Source organism: Nyctereutes procyonoides, unplaced genomic scaffold (genome assembly GCF_905146905.1).
Source record: "Nyctereutes procyonoides isolate TBG_1078 unplaced genomic scaffold, NYPRO_anot_genome, whole genome shotgun sequence".
In the NCBI taxonomy this organism is placed as follows: domain Eukaryota; kingdom Metazoa; phylum Chordata; class Mammalia; order Carnivora; family Canidae; genus Nyctereutes; species Nyctereutes procyonoides.
The window spans coordinates 53,934,302-53,953,648 of NW_026575044.1; the positions used below are offsets into that span (position 1 = coordinate 53,934,302).

General features: G+C 43.7%; 1 pseudogene; it reads right to left on the reverse strand.

Annotated features, from left to right (window-relative positions):
• Positions 1-2,109: 2,109 nt before the first annotated feature.
• On the reverse strand, positions 2,110-18,615 carry LOC129508679 (protein maestro-like; annotated as a pseudogene).
• Between the last annotated feature and the right edge of the window lie 732 nt (positions 18,616-19,347).

The following is a 19,347-nucleotide window of genomic DNA, read 5'->3' on the forward strand; positions in this document are numbered from 1 at the left end:
CCTTGCAGCATAATTTCAAACAGGCAAACAACTGGGAAGGGAAAGAGGTCTCATCTCAGAACCGTCCCACCTGCTCCAGAGCCTGTGTCACTCCCAAGAGCCCCTAGATCATTGTGCCCCAGCTTCAAAAATAGGAAGAAAGAAAACCCACTCATGCCTGGCTCCTGCTCCCCCTTCTGCCATCTGCCATATGCTCGTCTCCCCTAGGAGACACCTGAGTCCTCATCCATGTTGCACAGTCCTATCTCTGGAGCACTAGACCAGAAGACTGAGCTCCTGGTTTTCAGAACGACATTAAGATCTCTCTGCAGCATTTATGACCCTCCGTGTTTTCCATTTCCCAATCTGGACACAGTGGTCCAGTAGAGCTTGAATGCCAAGTTTGGTGATAATATGAGAATATCTATAGGAGAAGCTTGGGAGGCAAACTGGTTGGAGAGAAGGGGGGAGGGTCAAAGAGATTTTTCTTGAAACTTTTTACAAGAGCCATGTGATCCCTCATGGAACTAGAATTGAGCTCCAAAAAATTGACATAATTAGCCAAGAGATGACAAGTAAAAATATATACTTAGATCACAACTTAAATTAATAAAAGTGTGTACTTACTACATATAAAAGCAAAACTTAACTGGGTTAAATAGAGCAGGAGCTGAGGGGGCTTTTAAATTTGTTTAGTTTTTGGGTTTTGGGGGTTTTTTACATTGCTAGCCATTGGTCAATTATTCCACATTGAGGCAGAATCACATGGTGATTGAATATAGGCTCCAGAAGGCAGATTGTCCAGTCTTGACTTCTGGCTCCAATCATTCACCAGATCATTGGGTAAGCTCCTTAATTTCCCTGTGCCTGAGTTTTCTCACCTGGAACATGAGGGTAATAATAGTACCTTTCTCATAGGGTTATTGTAAGTACTAAGTAATACTTGCAAAGCACTTCTTATAGGGTTGTTGTAAATATTAAATAATACTTAGGGTCCAATAAATATTCTCCACAAATGTTACTTCTTAATCCATATGTTACTATTAGCCTGAGATTTTTCAACACATGCTTTACAGACTTTTTTCTCTTTTAATATTTGTATTATGATCTTGGAGGCAATGACTGTTGAGAGTTACAAGAAGCTAAAGATACCCTCCAAAGCACCTTCTCAGTCCCTTGACCAAATTTATTTTATTTTATTTTTTTATAAATTTATTTTTTATTGGTATTCAATTTGCCAACATATAGAATAACACCCAGTGCTCATCCCATCAAGTGCCTCCCGCAGTACCCGTCACCCATTCACCCCCACCCCCTGCCCACCTCCTCTTCCACCACCCCTAGTTCGTTTCCCAGTCTTAGGAGTCTCTCATGTTCTGTCTCCCTTTCTGATATTTCCCACTCATTTTTTCTCCTTTCCCCTTTATTCCCTTTCACTATTTTCTATATTCCCCAAATGAATGAGAACATATAATGTTTGTCCTTCTCCAATTGACTTATTTCACTCAGCATAATACCCTCCAGTTCCATCCACCTAGAAGCAAATGGTGGGTATTTGTCGTTTCTAATGGCTGAGTAATATTCTATTGTATATATAAACCACATCTTCTTTATCCATTCGTCTTTCAATGGACACCGAAGCTCCTTCCACAGTTTGGTTATTGTGGACATTCCTTGGCCAACTTTAAATAGATCTCGCCAATAAAAGGTATTAATAACAAATTGAAAGTATCAATAGCAGATTACAAAAAAACTTAAGGTAATATTTTCCTTAGCCTCAGAAATTAAAAATAAAATAAAAAATAAAAGATAGGTGACAGAGATGAACTTATGAAGGAAAAGGTTGAGAAATAAGCCCCGAATCTACATATAGTTTAAATGTTTTAAACAAAGCATGTAACTTCTGACAAATTTGTCTGGAGAGGAAATGAGATACATGAAAACAATTTAGAATTCACTGTGGATAGACTTATACAATTCCATGCAATTGCCATCAATTGTTCTTCCAGCATCCCGTTTTCTGTTACAATCATGAGAAGCAAACAGAAGCATGTGAAGAGTTAAAAGAGGGGCAATATCAGCCCCCCAGCAAGGTGCTCTCACTAGAACAATTTCCCTGCTGCTCTGTGTTTACAGAATCTTATTTGCATAGAGGAAATGCTGGAGCTCTGGATGATAGTGACTCTGAAAGACATCAGCAAAAGTGCACATGAGGGGAGGATTCAGTAAACCTCCTTGACTACAATGAATAGATATCAAACGCAGAGTGTGAGGACAATCGATCTTCAGATCCTCAGAGGTGGAGATCAGGGTCTGCGTAGATCTAATGATCTACACTGGATGTGCCAATAGATTTTGTGCATAATCCTCTGGACGTTTTGTCATTTACATTGCAAGATGGGTCAGTTACAATCGAAACATAATTGGCCTGAGTCATTTTATGGGGAGTAACTTGCTTGTGTGGCTGGCCACCTTCTGGGTTGACACCAGGAGGGCAGGGACCTCTGGGAGCATTCTCTCCTGCCCTCTTACTCACCAGCTGCCAGCAGAGTTTAGGGTTCCTTTATTCTTCTTCACTCTGAAATCTGTTTTCCTTTCTTCCTTTCAGATACAGAGAACAGGCTCGAAATGTTGTTTTGCAAGACTGAGAAAAATAATATTTCCATCCTACTGTCAAAGGCATTAGAGAGTTCTATAATCCAAGCAAGGGCACTGCATCCAGTATGTGGCCTGGGGGCCACGGAGGGTATGAAAGTAACTTCCAGAAAGCTTGAAGATGTCAACCTTAAAGGATGTTGCTTCTGAAATCACCACATCTCTAACTTGGGGCTGGTGGGGAGAGCATCACTTTAGAGTTTACCCGGTTATTGTCCCATCAAAGGGGTTCTGGATTCTTTAATTCCTAAATTCTCTTTCTCTCCCTGTCTCTCTCTGTTGTGTGCAATAACTTAAAGAAGACAAGTGGTTTGGTGAAACCTTTTTGTTCACAGTGGTTTTTTTTTTTTTTTTTTAAATTTTTTTTTTATTTATTTACGATAGTCACAGAGAGACAGAGAGAGAGGCAGAGACACAGGCAGATGGAGAAGCAGGCTCCATGCACCGGGAGCCCGACGTGGGATTCGATCCTGGGTCTTCAGGATCGCGCCCTGGGCCAAAGGCAGGCGCTAAACCGCTGCGCCACCCAGGGATCCCTTCACAGTGGTTTTGAAAAATATTCACCCACTCCAAAGCAGGCCTGACGTCGATCCAACCCCGTTAGGACATATTTCCTCTAAGAATAAGGCAAAATCTCTCTAGAGGATTGAGAAGCCAAGAGTGGGAAATCTACAGTGACAGAAGCTAATGGGCATGAATTAATGTTCTCGTTATGTGGGCTACTGCCCCACAGCTTAACCCCATGCTTCTCGGCCCCCACTCTCCAGTAGCAGGTGCTGGATGGGGCAGGTGGGGCAGGAGCAAATGGAAATTTGCACACTTGCAGAGAGAGAGATGACACACTGGGCAGGCACCTCCAAGGATTCATGAGGCTACACTGCTGAGTGTCCATAGCAGAGCCAGCAGCAATAGAGAGGGTTGAGCACTGCAACACAACAGGGCAGCACCACAGCTCACTTTAGGAATGGCACTGAGCTCTCCCACACTGGGTGAGAGTCACAAACTTACCTTGGCAACCTGGGGTTCTCTGTCCTGTAGATGTATCAGGAGGGAATCTTGAGTCTGCTTAACCTGACTGGTGAAGAATTTCTTCCATTTCCACCTGGCAAAGGCCGCCAATTGCCCGAACAAGACAAAGGCTGAATATCTCAGGTGGTTATTCTCCTGTGGTTTCCCGGTGAACAAAAGGACAGAACCCAGGTCATTACCAAAAGGCCACTGTACCAGATGCATTACCGCCATCCATCGTTCTTTGTTACTTGGTAGGAGATGGGTCAGATCCAGTCTAAAGCTCTTAGCTGACCGAGGTGGGGGCCAGAGAGGAGGCAGGCTGGGTCTTCAATGAATGTCATCCCCAGCAGACAAGACAATCAGACTGGGGATCACTGTGCTAATAATCCCGGCTTCCCAGCTCTGTTCTTTATTATTCAGTGTTTTGGAGGTAGAACATATTTGTATGGTTCAAAATTCAAAATAACCAAATCATTTTATTAACAAAAGTAAATCTCCTTCTATCCCTTTCTGCCTGCCATTAAATTTCTCTCCCATGAATGAACAAAGTTATAAATTGTGTGTGCATCCCTCCAAAAAATTAAGAAGAAAAAGAATAAAATGTATATTACGTAGTCCCTTCTCACATTTTCACTCAGTGGAAGCACACCATGCCCCTGTTACGTACCTCGATTATTCACCCAACCATCTATCTGGGAGCTCTTTTCAAGTTGATACCTAAAGGAACTTGGGGTGGCTGCATTGTAATTCATTTGATCCATCTCCTGTTGATCATTCCCAGTGTTTCTGGAAGGACACCTCTCTACACCTGTGGTCTGAGTTTCTCCCTCCTGCAGCGGAAAAAACAATTGTGTTTCTTCCCTGACACCCTGCCACCCCTCCCTGCTTTTAGTACCATTGGCTGGTTTGTCCCTGATCGTGTGTCACTGGGTTCAGTCCTTTCTAGTTTTCCACTGTGAGTGGTCTAGTCTGAGTATCTCCCTTTCCTGATGAGGAGGCCAAGGCTCAGGGCTTTTCAGTGACTTGCTCAGAGTTACACTGTCAGGTGACAAGGAACCAGGGTAGTACCTAGTCTCCTGACCATTGGTGAAGGGATTTTATATCAATGTTTCTTGGTCCCATGAAAGCTCCAGGCAAACCAAAGAGAACCAAGCTGAGCTGGGCCTCTTCAGGGGTGAGGAGCAAATAGAATGGAGAGGGGGGTCCCAGACACTCATCATTTTGTGAAGTATTTATTTTCTTTTTTTTTTTTTTAAAGATTTTACTCATTTGAGAGAGAGAGCAAGAGAGAGAGAGAGAGAGAGAGAGAGAGCACTAGTGGGGAAGAAGCAGAAGGAGAGGGAGAAGCAGATTCCCAGCTGAGCAAACAGCCAGACACAGGGCCCAATCCCAGAACCTTGGGATCACAACTTGAGGCAACAGCAGATGCTTAACCAACTGAGCCATCCAGGCGCTCCTCGTGAAGTATTTAAAAATATTTTTTTTAGCCCATAGGGCACTTTCACAAATTAGTGTTTCACTTTTTTTGCTGTTTACCTATGCGTGTCTGCATCTGTGCATGCACATGCGTGCATGTGTTTATAATTCTTTTTTTAAAGAGATTTTATTTATTTACCCATGAGACACACACACACACACACACAGAGAGAGAGAGAGAGAGAGAGAGAGAGAGAGAGAGAGACTTGGGCAGAAGGAGAAGCAGGCTCCCTGCAGGGAGCCTGATGTGGGACTCGATCCCAGAACCCAGGATCATGCCTTGAGCTGAAGGCAGATGCTCAACAGCTGAGCCACCCAGACATCCCTGTATAATTCAATCCAATACTACCCTAATGCAATAAGATGTACAAGACCCTGGCCTGCTAGGGACCTGACAATCATCCGAACCCATGCACAAGTGAGCAACAGCATAAGACAGGTGGTCAAAAGTGCAATAATAGAGATAAACTGTCAGGAAACAACTCTTAATGAGTATTGCCAGGTTACTATACAACCAGGGCTTCCTGATCAAAAATTATAGTCATCTGGGTATTAAAAAGTGATTACATGGCAAGCCAGTTCTGGAAACTAAGATGGCACCTGCAGAGAGATTTAGACATCTTGGAGATATCTGCTTCCATTCCAGGGAGGCAGAGTAGGGACCTTCCTCTCCCCACTACCCGTGGAGATGACAGGTTTGCATTCCAGAGCAAAGTTCTTCCTGTCTCTCCAAGTGGGAAGAGAGGCAAATGGGCCAGAAGCTCCTATAGAAACACCAAGTTCAATAATTTCTTCCTTTTGTGTGGTGCAGCTCCATCTGGGGAATTAGGTGTGAAGAACTCACACAAGGTGCTTTGTGAATAAATAAGAGGTCCATTTCCTGTTCCACATGTATCATCTCCCTGTTAGAGGGCATATGTGCATGGGGCATGTGTGTAACTGCAGCAGGCTAGCTGGTTAGCTTGAAAGGAATGGATCCCAGAGTCCCCATAGTTTCAGAGTAAACAATGTATCAGTGCACTTCTGCTCAGCTTGCCATGTCACCTGGCAGTGAAGAGGGCAGGTCCTGTAGTCAGAAGACCTGGTTCATATCCATTTACTGGCTCTTTGATCTTGGACAAGTCACCTAACCTCTCTGTGCCTTGGTTTTCTCATTTATAAAGTGAAGATGAATAGTGCCCACCTCACAGGGTTATTGAGAAGATTCTATGAGATAATCTAGGAAAGCTGCCTAGCACCGTACCTGGCACACAGTATTGGTTGCTAAATGCTAACTAGTGTTATCATCACATTCATAACAGAGCATTGAATATACATTGGCACTGTTATCATCATTTTCACCATCATATCCATCACCATCTTCATCATTGGAGTACATATATTCACTTCTCTATAACAACAAAAAATCCTTCTTTATATGTCTTCCATAACCTCCAGTATAATACTTGCCTCTCAACGATCTCTTAGTAAATAAGTTAATAATACAGACCCTGTTCTCTGAGCAACACACCACCCTAGGCTCACATTGCAAATCCCACTTCCACTTTAATAACCCAGATTCTTCTGAATTCTCTCACATCATCTAATAAAGTCCTAGTCTGAAGAGTGATGTCTACAAAGAAAGAGCCCAAACTTTTCCCCTGGATCTTGCCCAAGATGATGGTCAGAGTCTTGTGGATGACTTCAGCACTCACAAGGCCATATAGTCCATGTACCAGCAGGTCTGGGACAATTTTCTTATACTTTCACACCTGTGAACAAGGTTTGAAAAGCATGAGTAATCCAGAAATTGCTCTCTGTGAGTTGAAAAGCAATCCTACTTCTAATCTTTCAATAACCTAGGACTTGGACTGAGAGTGTGGCTTTCCTCAGGAATTGCTGTAACAGCTCTCATTGAAATACAAGTATTTCCATTAACCTAACCCAAGAGCCAGCTCAGTATTGAAAAAAAGAACAGAAAGAGCAATCTAGAGAACTTGGCCCAAGAGCACATGAGGCCGGGAAGGGCACATCAAGGAGTGTGGTGGGCTGGATGATCTAGGCATCTAGGGCATAGTGGTACTTTTATAGGGGATGAGATGAAATGGTCACTGAAGTTGACAGATGCTAAAAGCAGAGGTGGGGAAAACATATTTTACTAAATGGGTACAAACTATTAAAAAATAAATGAAATTCACTCCAGAGGGTGATGTCCAGGTGTGCATTAATTGCATCTGCAGCTCTGTTTCCCAACACTGATAGTATTGAGGTATGATGACCCTCAACCCCAAATGAGTCATGCCTTTTACAATATCCTTCCCTTGAATGTGGAAGGAACCAGTGACTTGCTTCTAGCCTACAGTATATGACAACTGTGGTGAGACACCATTCCCATAGTTACATTACATTATATGAGTCCATCTTAGTAGGCACGAGTGGTAGAGGCTCTCCTGCTGGCCTTGAAGAAGTAAGCTCACATGCTATGAGAGGACAGCTTCAAGGAACTGAGGTGGCCAGCCAGCAAGAAAGCAGGGACCTCAGTCTTACAACTGGAAGGGGCCACATTCTTTCAATGGCCACATAAGCTTGGAAGAGGAGCCCAGGCTTCAGAAAGGAATGCAGTCTGACCCACACCTTGATTGTAGCCTTGTGAGATCCTGAGCAGAGGACCCAGCTAAGCCATACCTAAGCTTTTGACCTAAGGAAAATGCTAGAGGATGAGTGCTGGGTCTGTGGTGATCTTTCACACAGCGACAGATAACCAGTACATGAGGCGCCATCTTTCAGCCCTGGGGATGCCAGGCCATGAGGGCAGGCCGAGTGACACCTTCCCCTCCTACTTTGTCAGGGGTCTCACAGACCATGTTGCTCAGGCCTCTCATTGCCATATGACACTTTTTATCATTGGGGTCCTGGACTCTTTCTGTCAGGATGGAAAACACATTCTTCAGAGACTCATGCTTCTGGAACTTGTTTCCAAGAGACCAGGGGAGTAAGTCAAGAAAGTATTGATCTGAAACTGTTCAGAGTCATACCCATTTTAACCCCAATCCCTTCCTCTAAAGAAAATCCTATGTTGCCTGCTCAACTTAGCCCTTCTTTCTCCACCTAAAGACACCTGATTTATGCTGCAAATACATTAGTTTGATCCACATAATGAAGAAAACAGATGGAAGAGGAAAGAGGTAGAGAAAAATAATTCAGGGCTAGAGGAAAGTTGGTTGAGGTAGGTTGGGGGAAGTAGGGGACAGGTGTTCTAGGATCACCGAGGGAGTGCTAGAGCTCAGAAGAAAGGGGGATTTAGACAGTTGCTGTGAGCTGAGAGCTGGGATCCTTCACAGGACAAGAAATGCTATACTGCTTCCATCTCAAAGAAAAGCATTTCCCCAACCTTTCTTACTCCTCCAGCTCTTGCCCAATTTTCTGCTCTACTTTGTAGCTAAACACCTTGAAAGATGTGTCTATACTTGTTTCCTCCAGTTCCTCTCTCCATGATCTCTTGACCCTTCTGCAGTGAGGTTGATGCCTCCCTAATGTGGCTAATTCTCAGTACTCATCTTCCTCAACTTCTCAACAGCAGTTGAGAAGCAGTCTGCTAGTTGACCCAACTAGCAAAGCACATCTACAAACATTTCAGGGCACCTAAAGGATGTCCCAACCCAGAATGCATACGTCTGAGCCATTAAGATTAGGGAAAAAAATGCATATATAATATAAATTTGGGACGCTGTGTGGCTAATGCAGGAATCTACATCAAGGACTAAACTCTTCACTGCAGGGCAAGAGCTGGGTGACCTCCATGGTGAACCTCTGATACCAGGAAGGCTCCAGTGTTCTGTGCCTTAGAGGACACAGCAACATGTGCTGGTGTCAGAACCAAGAGGATGTAAGCTCCAGACAAGATCCAAGAAAAAGCCCCCTCCCCACCATCCTGAGTAGTGCAGGGCTGCAGACTGGACCACAATCCTATTAGGTATTTAGGTGATTACCGAGCCTCATCATTATTTCTCAGTATTCATTGCATTCATTCTATACTTTTATATAAAGTTTGCAGCAAGCTAAATTCTTCCCAGCTCATCTTGTTATCCTGGAAACATTCTGTCTGTGTTATAAGAAGTGTCAGGCTTTTTTCAGAAGGCACCTCAGTGGAGCTGTGGAACGAATGCAGACCAGACAAACACATGTTACAAGTGGCTGTTGGGGAGGGACCTCTGTTTCTAGTATTTTGTGACAGATCTTGGAAAAGAAAGACATCATTGACATCGATTTCTTCTTAGGTTGGATGGTGGGGATCGCAGGGACCGGCCCAGAGTTCCTTTCTCTATTTGGTCCATGGAACTAAAAGAAAACAGAATTATCATATGAGCTGCAAACACTCTTCTAAGCCTTGTCATAGATGATCAGTGTCATACAAAGCACAATACCAGGGTAGCAACATAGAGAAGCAAAATCCTTGAGGCGTGTCCTTTTGGAACCTGTCCCCTTGGTGAGGAGATGGGATAGTCCCATCAAAAGATAAAGAGCAGGAGGAAACGCAGCAGGAGCATCCAGATGGTTTGTCCTATGGTTCTCATCACATCCTAGAGCCTTCTTGTATCAGAATTACCAAAGAAAGAAAATAAAGAGTCTGGGCCTCATACACAGATTCTCGTGAGTTAAAGTAAAGAGTAACATGAAACTTCACGGTTTTTAAAGTTTCTCAAGAATGTAAATTGGTACTGCATTTTAGAGGGAATCTTTATATCATTTCTTACAATTTTGAAATGTGTGTATCTCTCAGCAATTCTTGCATCCCACAGATACATCATATACTCAAAGACATACATAGAGGATATGTACTATCACTTTGCTGTTTTTTTTAATAAATTAATTTTTATTGGTGTTCAATTTACCAACATACAAAATAACACCCAGTGCTCATCCCGACAAGTGTCCCCCTCAGTGCCCATCACCCATTCACCCCCACCCCCCACCCTCCTCCCCTTCCAACACCCCTAGTTCGTTTCCCAGAGTTAGAAGTCTTTATGTTCTGTCTCCCTTTCTGATATTTCCCACACACTTCTTCTCCCTTCCCTTATATTCCCTTTCACTATTATTCATATTCTCCAAATGAATGAGAACATACACTGTCCATCTCCGATTGACGTACTTCACTCAGCATAATACCCTCCAGTTCCATCCACATCAAAGCAAATGGTGGGTATTTGTCGTTTCTAATGGCTGAGGAATATTCCATTGTATACATAGACCACATCTTCTTTATCCATTCATCTGTCGATGGACACTGAGGCTCCTTCCACAGTTTGGCTATTGTGGACATTGCTGCTAGAAACATCGGGGTGCAGGTATCCCGGCGTTTCACTGCATCTGAGTCTTTGGGGTAAATCCCCAACAGTGCAATTGCTGGTCGTAGGGCAGGTCTATTTTTAACTCTTGAGGAACCTCCACACAGTTTTCCAGAGTGGCTGCACCAGTTCACATTCCCACCAACAGTGTAAGAGGGTTCCCTTTTCTCCGCATCCTCTCCAACATTTGTGGTTTCCTGCCTTGTTAATTTTCCCCATTCTCAATGGTGTGAGGTGGTATCTCATTGTGGTTTTGATTTGTATTTCCCTGATGGCCAGTGATGCAGAGCGTTTTCTCATGTACGTGTTGTCCATGTCTGTGACTTCCTCTGTGAGATTTCTGTTCATGTCTTTTGCCCATTACATGATTGGATTGTTTGTTTCTTTGGTGTTGAGTTGAATAAGTTCGTTATAGATTTTGGAAACTAGCCCTTTATCTGATACGTCATTTGCAAATATCTTCTCCCATTCTGTAGGTTGTCTTTGAGTTTTGTTGACTGTATCCTTTGCTGTGCAAAAGCTTCTTATCTTGATGAAGTCCCAATAGTTCATTTTTGCTTTTGTTTCTCTTGCCTTCATGGATGTATCTTGCAAGAAGTTACTGTGGCCAAGTTCAAAAAGGGTGTTGCCTGTGTTCTCCTCTAGGATTTTGATGGAATCTTGTCTCACATTTAGATCTTTCATCCATTTTGAGTTTATCTTTGTGTATGGTGAAAGAGAGTGGTCTAGTTTCATTCTTCTGCATGTGGATGTCCAATTTTCCCAGCACCATTTATTGAAGAGACTGTCTTTCTTCCAGTGGATCGTCTTTTCTCCTTTATCGAATATTAGTTGACCATATAGTTCAGGGTCCACTTCTGGGTTCTCTATTCTGTTCCATTGATCTATGTGTCTGTTTTTGTGCCAGTACCACACAGTCTTGATGACCACAGCTTTGTAGTACAACCTGAAATCTGGCATTGTGATGCCCCCAGATATGGTTTTCTTTTTTAAAATTCCCCTGGCTATTCGGGGTCTTTTCTGATTCCACACAAATCTTAAAATAATTTGTTCTAACTCTCTGAAGAAAGTCTATGGTATTTTGGTAGGGATTGCATTAAACGTGTACATTGCCCTGGGTAACACTGACATTTTCACAATATTAATTCTTCCATTCCATGAGCATGGAATATTTTTCCATCTCTTTGTGTCTTCCTCAATTTCTTTCAGAAGTGTTCTGTAGTTTTTAGGGTATAGATCCTTTACCTCTTTGGTTAGGTTTATTCCTAGGTATCTTATACTTTTGGGTACAATGTAAATGGGATTGACTCCTTAATTTCTCTATCTTCAGTCTCATTGTTAGTGTATAGAAATGCCACTGACTTCTGGGCATTAATTTTGTATCCTGCCACGCTACCAAATTGCTGTATGAGTTCTAGCAATCTTGGGGTGGAGATTTTGGGTTTTCTAGGTAGAGTATCATGTCATCGGCAAAGAGGGAGAGTTTGACTTCTTCTTTGCCAATTTGAATGCCTTTAATGTCTTTTTGTTGCCTGATTGCTGAGGCTAGGACTTCCAGTAGTATGTTGAATAGCAGTGGTGAGAGTGGACATCCCTGTCTTGTTCCTGATCTTAGGAGAAAGGCTCCCAGTGCTTCCCCATTGAGAATGATATTTGCTGTGGGCTTTTCGTAGATGGCTTTTAAGATGTCAAGGAATGTTCCCTCTATACCTACACTCTGAAGAGTTCTGATCAGGAATGGATGCTGTATTTTGTCAAATGCTTTCTCTGCATCTAATGAGAGGATCATATGATTCTTGGTTTTTCTCTTGCTGATATGATGAATCACATCCATTGTTTTACGAGTGTTGAACCAGCTTTGTGTCCCGGGGATAAATCCTACTTGGTCACGGTGAATAATTTTCTTAATGTGTTGTTGGATCCTATTGGCTAGTATCTGTTGAGAATTTTTGCATCCATGTTCATCAGGGATATTGGTCTGTAATTCTCCTTTGTGGTGGGGTCTTTGTCTGGTTTTGGAATTAAGGTGATGCTGGCCTCATAGAATGAATTTGGAAGTACTCCATCTCTTTCTATCTTTCCAAACAGCTTTAGTAGAATACGTATGGTTTCTTCTTTAAACGTTTGATAGAATTCCCCTGGGAAGCCATCTGGCCCTGGACTCTTGTGTCTCGGGGGTTTTTGATGACTGCTTCAATTTCCTCCCTGGTTATTGGCCTGTTCAGGTTTTCTATTTCTTCCAGTTTTGGTAGTTTGTGGCTTTCCAGGAATGGGTCCATTTCTTCTAGATTGCCTAATTTATTGGCGTAGAGCTGTTCATAATATGTTTTTGAAATCGTTTGTATTTCCTTGGTGTTGGTAGTGATCTCTCCTTTCTCACTCATGATTTTATTAATTTGAGTCTTCTCTCTCTTCTTTTTAATAAGGCTGGCTAATGGTTTATCTATATATTAATTCTTTCAAAGAACCAGCTCCTGGTTTTGTTGCTCTGTTCCACAGTTCTTCTGGTCTCAATTTCGTTGAGTTCTGCTCGAATTTTAATTAACTCTCTTCTTCTGCTGGGTGTTGGGTCCATTTGCTGTTTTTTCTCTAGCTCCTTTATGTGTAAGGTTAGCTTTTGTATTTGAGTTCTTTCCAGTTTTTGGAGGGATGCTTGTATTGTGATGTATTTCCCCCTCTGGACTGCTTTTGCTGCATCCCAAAGATTTTGAACGGTTGTACCTTCATTTTCATTAGTTTCCATTTTATCTTTTAGCAGGATGGTCCTTAACCTCCACGTGTTTGAGGTCCTTCCAAACTTCTTCTTGTGATTGAGTTCTAATTTCAAGGCGTTATGGTTTGAGAATATGCAGGGGACGATCCCAATCTTTTGGTATCAGTTCAGACCCAATTTGTGACCCAGTATGTGGTCTATTCTGGAGAAAGCTCCTTGTGCACTTGAGAAGAATGTGTATTCAGTTGAGTTTGGATGTAAAGTTCTGTAGATATCTGTGAAATCCATCTGGTCCAGTGTATCATTTAAAGCTCTCGTTTCTTTGGAGATGTTGTGCTTAGAAGACCTATTGAGGGTAGAAAGAGCTAGATTGAAGTCACCAAGTATAAGTGTATTATTATCTAAGTATTTCTTCACTTTGGTTAATAATTGGTTTAAGTATTTGGCAGCTCCCACATTTGGGGCATATATATTGAGGATTGTTAAGTCCTCTTGTTGGATAGATCCTTTAAGTATGATATAATGTCTCTCTTCATCTCTCACTACAGTCTTCAGGGTAAATTTTAGTTTATCTGATATAAGGAAGGCTACCCCTGCTTTCTTTTGAGGACCATTTGCATGGTAAATGGTTCTCCAACTTTTTATTTTCAGGTTGTAGGTGTCCTTCTGTCTAAAATGAGTCTCTTGTAGACAGCAAATAGATGGGTCCTGCTTTTTTATCCAGTCTGACACCCTGCGCCTTTTGATGGGGTCATTAAGCCCGTTCACGTTCAGAGTTACTATTGAAAGATATGAGTTTAGTGTCATCATGATATCTATTTAGTCCTTGTTTTTGTGGATTGTTCCACTGAACTTCTTCTTAAAGGGGAATTTTTAGAGTCCCCCTTAAAATTTCTGGCAGAGCTGGTTTGGAGGTCACATATTCTTTCAGTTCCTGCCTGTCATGGAAGCTCTTTATCTCTCCTTCCATTCTGAATGAGAGCCTTGCTGGATAAAGTATTCTTGGTTGCATGTTCTTCTCATTTGGGACCCTGAATATATCCTGCCAGCCCTTTCTGGCCTGCCAGGTCTCTGTGGAGAGGTCTGCTGTTACCCTAATATTCCTCCCCATGAAAGTCAGGGACTTCTTGTCTCTTGCTGCTTTAAGGATCTTCTCTTTATCTTTGGAATTTGCAAGCTTCACTATTAGATGTCGAGGTGTTGAACGGTTTTTATTGATTTTAGGGGGGGATCTCTCTATTTCCTGGATCTGAATGCCTGTTTCCCTTCCCATATTGGGAAAGTTTTCAGCTAGGATTTGTTCAAATACATATTCTGGCCCTCTGTCCCTTTCGGCGCCCTCGGGAACCCCAATTAAACGTAGGTTTTTCTTCCTTAGGCTGTCATTTATTTCCCTTAATCTGTCTTCATGGTCTTTTAATTGTCTGTCTCTTTTTTTCCTCAGTTTCCCTCTTTGCCATTAACTTGTCTTCTATGTCACTCACTCGTTCTTCCACCTCGTTAACCCTCGTCGTTAGGACTTCTAGTTTGGATTGCATCTCATTCAATTGATTTTTAATTTCTGCCTGATTGGATCTAAATTCTGCAGTCATGAATTCTCGTGAGTTCTTAATGCTTTTTTCTAGAGCCACCAGTAGCTGTATAATAGTGCTTCTGAATTGGCTTTCTGACATTGAATTGTAATCCAGATTTTGTAACTCTGTCGGAGAGAGGACTGTTTCTTTCTTTTGAAGTAAGGTTTTCCTTCTAGTCATTTTGCTCAGTGCAGAGTGGCCAAAAACAAGTTGTATTGGGAAAAGGAGAAAAAGAGAGAGAAGGCATCCCCGCCCTCCTGGGTCCTGCTCTAACTCCCTGCGGGCCCCTTTCCACCCGGGAAGGTTGGTGCAGCTCCTGCTTCTCCGGGACGGGGCTCTCCTGTCCTGGGGACACTCGCCCCGGCCTCACTCCGGCTCCTCGCGGGGCCCCTCCCCCTCAGAGGCCTTTTGTTTCTTTATTTCTTTTTCCCCGTCTTCCTGCCTTGATAGAAGCGTGAACTCTTCTCACTGTAGCATTCCAGCTGGTCTCTCTTTAAATCTCTGGCCAAATTCGTAGATTTTCAGGATGATTTGAAGGTTATCTAGGTAATTTGGTGGGGACAGGTGATTTGGGGACCCTATTCTTCCGCAGTCTTGCCCCTCCTCCTGTACTATCACTTTGTAATGAACAACATAATGTTCTTTAATAGTTGTAACTAAGGATTTAATATAAATAAGTTATATATATATTACAAGTATACAACTACAGATGATCACAATGCAGTCATTAAAAAGTATATTGGGCAAAAAGCAAAGCACAAAAATATTTTAAAAAGAAAAAGGAAAATTTATATAGATAATATATGTTTATAAAAATAACTTTTTGGAAGAAAAAAGGAATATTGGGAAGATCTACAAATGCTAAAATGAACTCCAAAACATGCTGTTGAGTGAAAAGTGAAATTTAGTGTGCTACTGTTGGTATGTAAAAAGAACATTAGAAAGGAAATATATATGTATACATATGCTTACATGTGCATAAAACAGGGAAGGCTACCCACAAGAAGTTGTGTTTTTTAAAAAATATTTATTTAATTATTTCTGAGAGACACACAGAGAGACACAGAGACACAGGCAGAGGGAGAAGCAGGCTCCCGGGGGGGAGTCCGATGAGGGACTCGATCCCAGGACCCTGGGATCACACCCTGAGCCTAAGACAGATGCTGAGCTGCTAAGCCACCCAGGTGCCCCACACACAAGACATTTTAACAAAAATTGACACTGAGGTCAAAATCTAGCAACCAGGTTGAGAGGAACACTTACTTTTTCATACTTTTTTTATATACCTAGTTTTGTAATTTTACCATGTGTATATATTATTTTAAATACATATTATCAATAAATACAGTTCACAAAATATTTCTAATCAACAGCCTGAGTTGAGGTACACTAGTACAGACTAGTCTGAACTAGTATAAGTCTGAAGTAGTGGGGTGCCTGGGTGGCTCAGCAATTGGGCAGCTGCCTTCAGCTCAGGTCGTGATCCCAGAGTCCTGGGATTGAGTCCTGCATAAGGCTCTCTGTGAGGAAACTGCTTCTCCTTCTGCCCGTGTTTCTGCCTCTTTCTCTCTGTCTCTCTCTCTGTGTGTGTCTCTCAGGAATAAATAAATCTTAAAAAAAAAAGTCTGAAGTAGTATAATAGAATTCATTGCCAGCTCCAAAGTCATGAAGACTTTTTATGTTTTCTTCCAACATTTTTTATAGTTTTAGCTCTTATATTTACACTGTTGATCCAACTTGAGTCCTTTTTTTATGTGGTACATGGTAGGAGTCTAACTTCATCAGAACCACTAACTTTTGTTTTTGTTAAAATTTTTTTTGAGTTGGAGAAATGCTATGCAAGCAGCTGCAGAGGTTCTCCATGGCTAGCCACCATAAGGTCACCCGAAGAACTTTCCCTCTCCTAGTGCCCTGGCTGAGCCTGAGACCAAGTCTATTACCAATTCTGGAGGTGAGCCCAGGTATTCATAATTGTAAAGCTCACTCAGTAATTCCAACTAAAGTGAGTACTGACCAATCACCTTGGTTTGCCCCCACGATACTGTGATTTATAATAAATATTCAATTGGCCTTTGTCCCCATTCCTGGCACAGAGCTCCTTAAACCTCTTAGAATTTTCAAAGTGATGATAATGATCAAGGCGTCTTTTGTCATGTTAATGAGGAGACTTCCAGAAAGCCATTTCTCACCAAAGAATGAAGCTGATTGCCAGGGGAATAAACCTTGTGATTGGAGGGCTGGAAACTTCAGTCCCATCCCCTGCTCTTGGGAGGCCGGAGGGGCTGGAGATGGAGTTCCACAACCAATTACCAATGATTGAATCAATTGTGCCTGGGTAAAATGAAGCCTCAACAAAACCCCAAAAGGATGGGGCTCAGAGGGCTTCTGGGTCATTGAACATGTGGAAAATTTGAGGAGCATGATGCACTCAGGGCATAGAAGCTCTATGCCCTCTCCCCATACCTCACCCTATGCATCCCCAATCTGGATTTTCCTGAACTATATCCTTTTATAATAAACTGGTGACTCAGTAAACATTTGTCTGATTTCTATGAGTTGTTGTGGCAAATTCATCAAACCCTCGGAGGAGGATGTGGGGACATCCAATCCATAACTGATTGGTTATAAGCACAGGTGACAACCCAGATTTGCAACTTGCATCTAAAGTGAAGAGAGAGGGGATTGCCTTGTAGGACTCTGGCCTTCACCTGTGGATCTGACACTATCTCTAAGTAGATAGCATCAGAACTGAATTGAATTATAGGACACCCAGTCAGTATCTATTGAGAATTGCAGAATTGATTGGTTCTGTGGGAAAAACATGCACAGGGTTTCCTGAGACTTGGGATTTTGAGTGCTAAGACCAGGAAAGCCCCAGGCAAACCTGGACATGTTGGCCACCTTACTTACTTATTTCAGTTACAAATGTATTTAAACTCAGGTGGCTGACAAAACTCAGTCCTATTAAACAGCTGTGCTTTGGAACATTTGACTCTGACCTGGAGGTGTGTTGGGAGTTGGTTTCTCTCCACTGTCTTTGCCCCTCCGCCCCTACTGGTTTCTGTAATGCTTTCTTGGTCAGAAGACACTGGATAGATTCATGAAAACACCTCCTCATCTCCAGCCCCTAATCTCTATTAATTCTTCATCTATGGCCAGCACACCTCCCCTCACTATTACAATGAGGATCTTACATAAAAGTCAAGGAAAAAAAAATCACCCCTACCAATTAGCAGTATTTTCCATGTTTGAATAAAGGCATTCCCATAAGTTTTACATCAAGCCAACAGTTCTCACCCCTGAATCTATGCTAGAATCACCCGGAGGACTTAAAACACAGATCCCCAGCCCTGATCCCCAGAGTTTCTGAACCATCAACTCCCAGGACCCTGGTCGGGTCGACCTGTGACATCACGGACCCTCTCTGGTCACCAGTTGTGGTTGGCCATGACATCCCCTCCTCTCTGGGGACCCCGAGCAGGGTCGGCCACAACATCACCTCCTCTCTGGGGACCACGTGTGGGGTCAGCTGCGACATCATGTCCTCTCCCGGGACCCCAGGTGGGGTTGGACAGGACATCCTGTCCCTTCCTGGGACCCAGGTTGGGGTCGGCCATGACGTCCCCTCCTCTTTGGGGACCCAGGGCAGGGGTTGGCTGTGATGTCCCCTCCTCTTTGGGGACCGCGTGCAGGGTCTGCTGTGATGCCGCATCCCCTCCCTGGTCCTTGGTCGAGGTTGAATGTTCATAACTCGCCTCCCAGGACCCTGCTTGGGGTCAGCTGTGACGTCATGGACCCTCCTGGGTACCCGGTTGCGGTCGGCTGCAACATCCCCTCCTCTCCGGGGACCCCGGTCAGGGATGGCCGTGACATCCTGTCCCATGCTGGGTATGTGTGTGGTTGGGGTCGGACATGACATCCCGTCCCCCCATGGAACCCTGGGCGGGGTTGGCTGTGACATCCCGACCTCTCCCAGGACCCAGGTTGGGGTCGACCACAACGCCCCTTCCTCTGCAGGGATCCTGGGCGTGGTCGTCCACGATGTCCTCTCTTCTCCACAGACCACGGACGGGTTCAGGTGCAAAGTCCCATCCCCTCCCGTGATACGGGGCTAGGTTGGCCACCACATCCGAACACTCATGGGACCCCGGTCCAGGTTGGCTGCAATGTTATGACCCATCCTGGGACACTGGTCAGGTTCGGTCCTGACCCCTCCTCTCCTGGGGGACCCCAGGCAGGGTCAGCCACGATGTTCCTGCCCCTCTTAGACCCTGCTCAGGGTTGGCCATGATGTCCTGTCCCCTCTAGGGACCCTGAGCTGGGTTGGCCACCATGTCCTGTCTCCTCCCGACCCTGGTTCAGCCATGATGCACCATCCCCTTCTGGGACCCAGGTCAGGGTAGGCCACGACATCCTGTCCCCTCTCAGGACCCCTGCTGAGGTCGGCTGCAATGTCCGGTCCCCTCCCTGGACCCCAGGTGGTGTGCTCTGCAAAGTTGCTTCCTTCCCAAGGACCCCAGGCGGTGATGGCTGCAATGTCCTTACCACTCCCGGAACCCTGGTCGGGTTCGGCCCTGACAGCCTGCAGAGTGCAGTAGGCCGCATTAGATGTGAG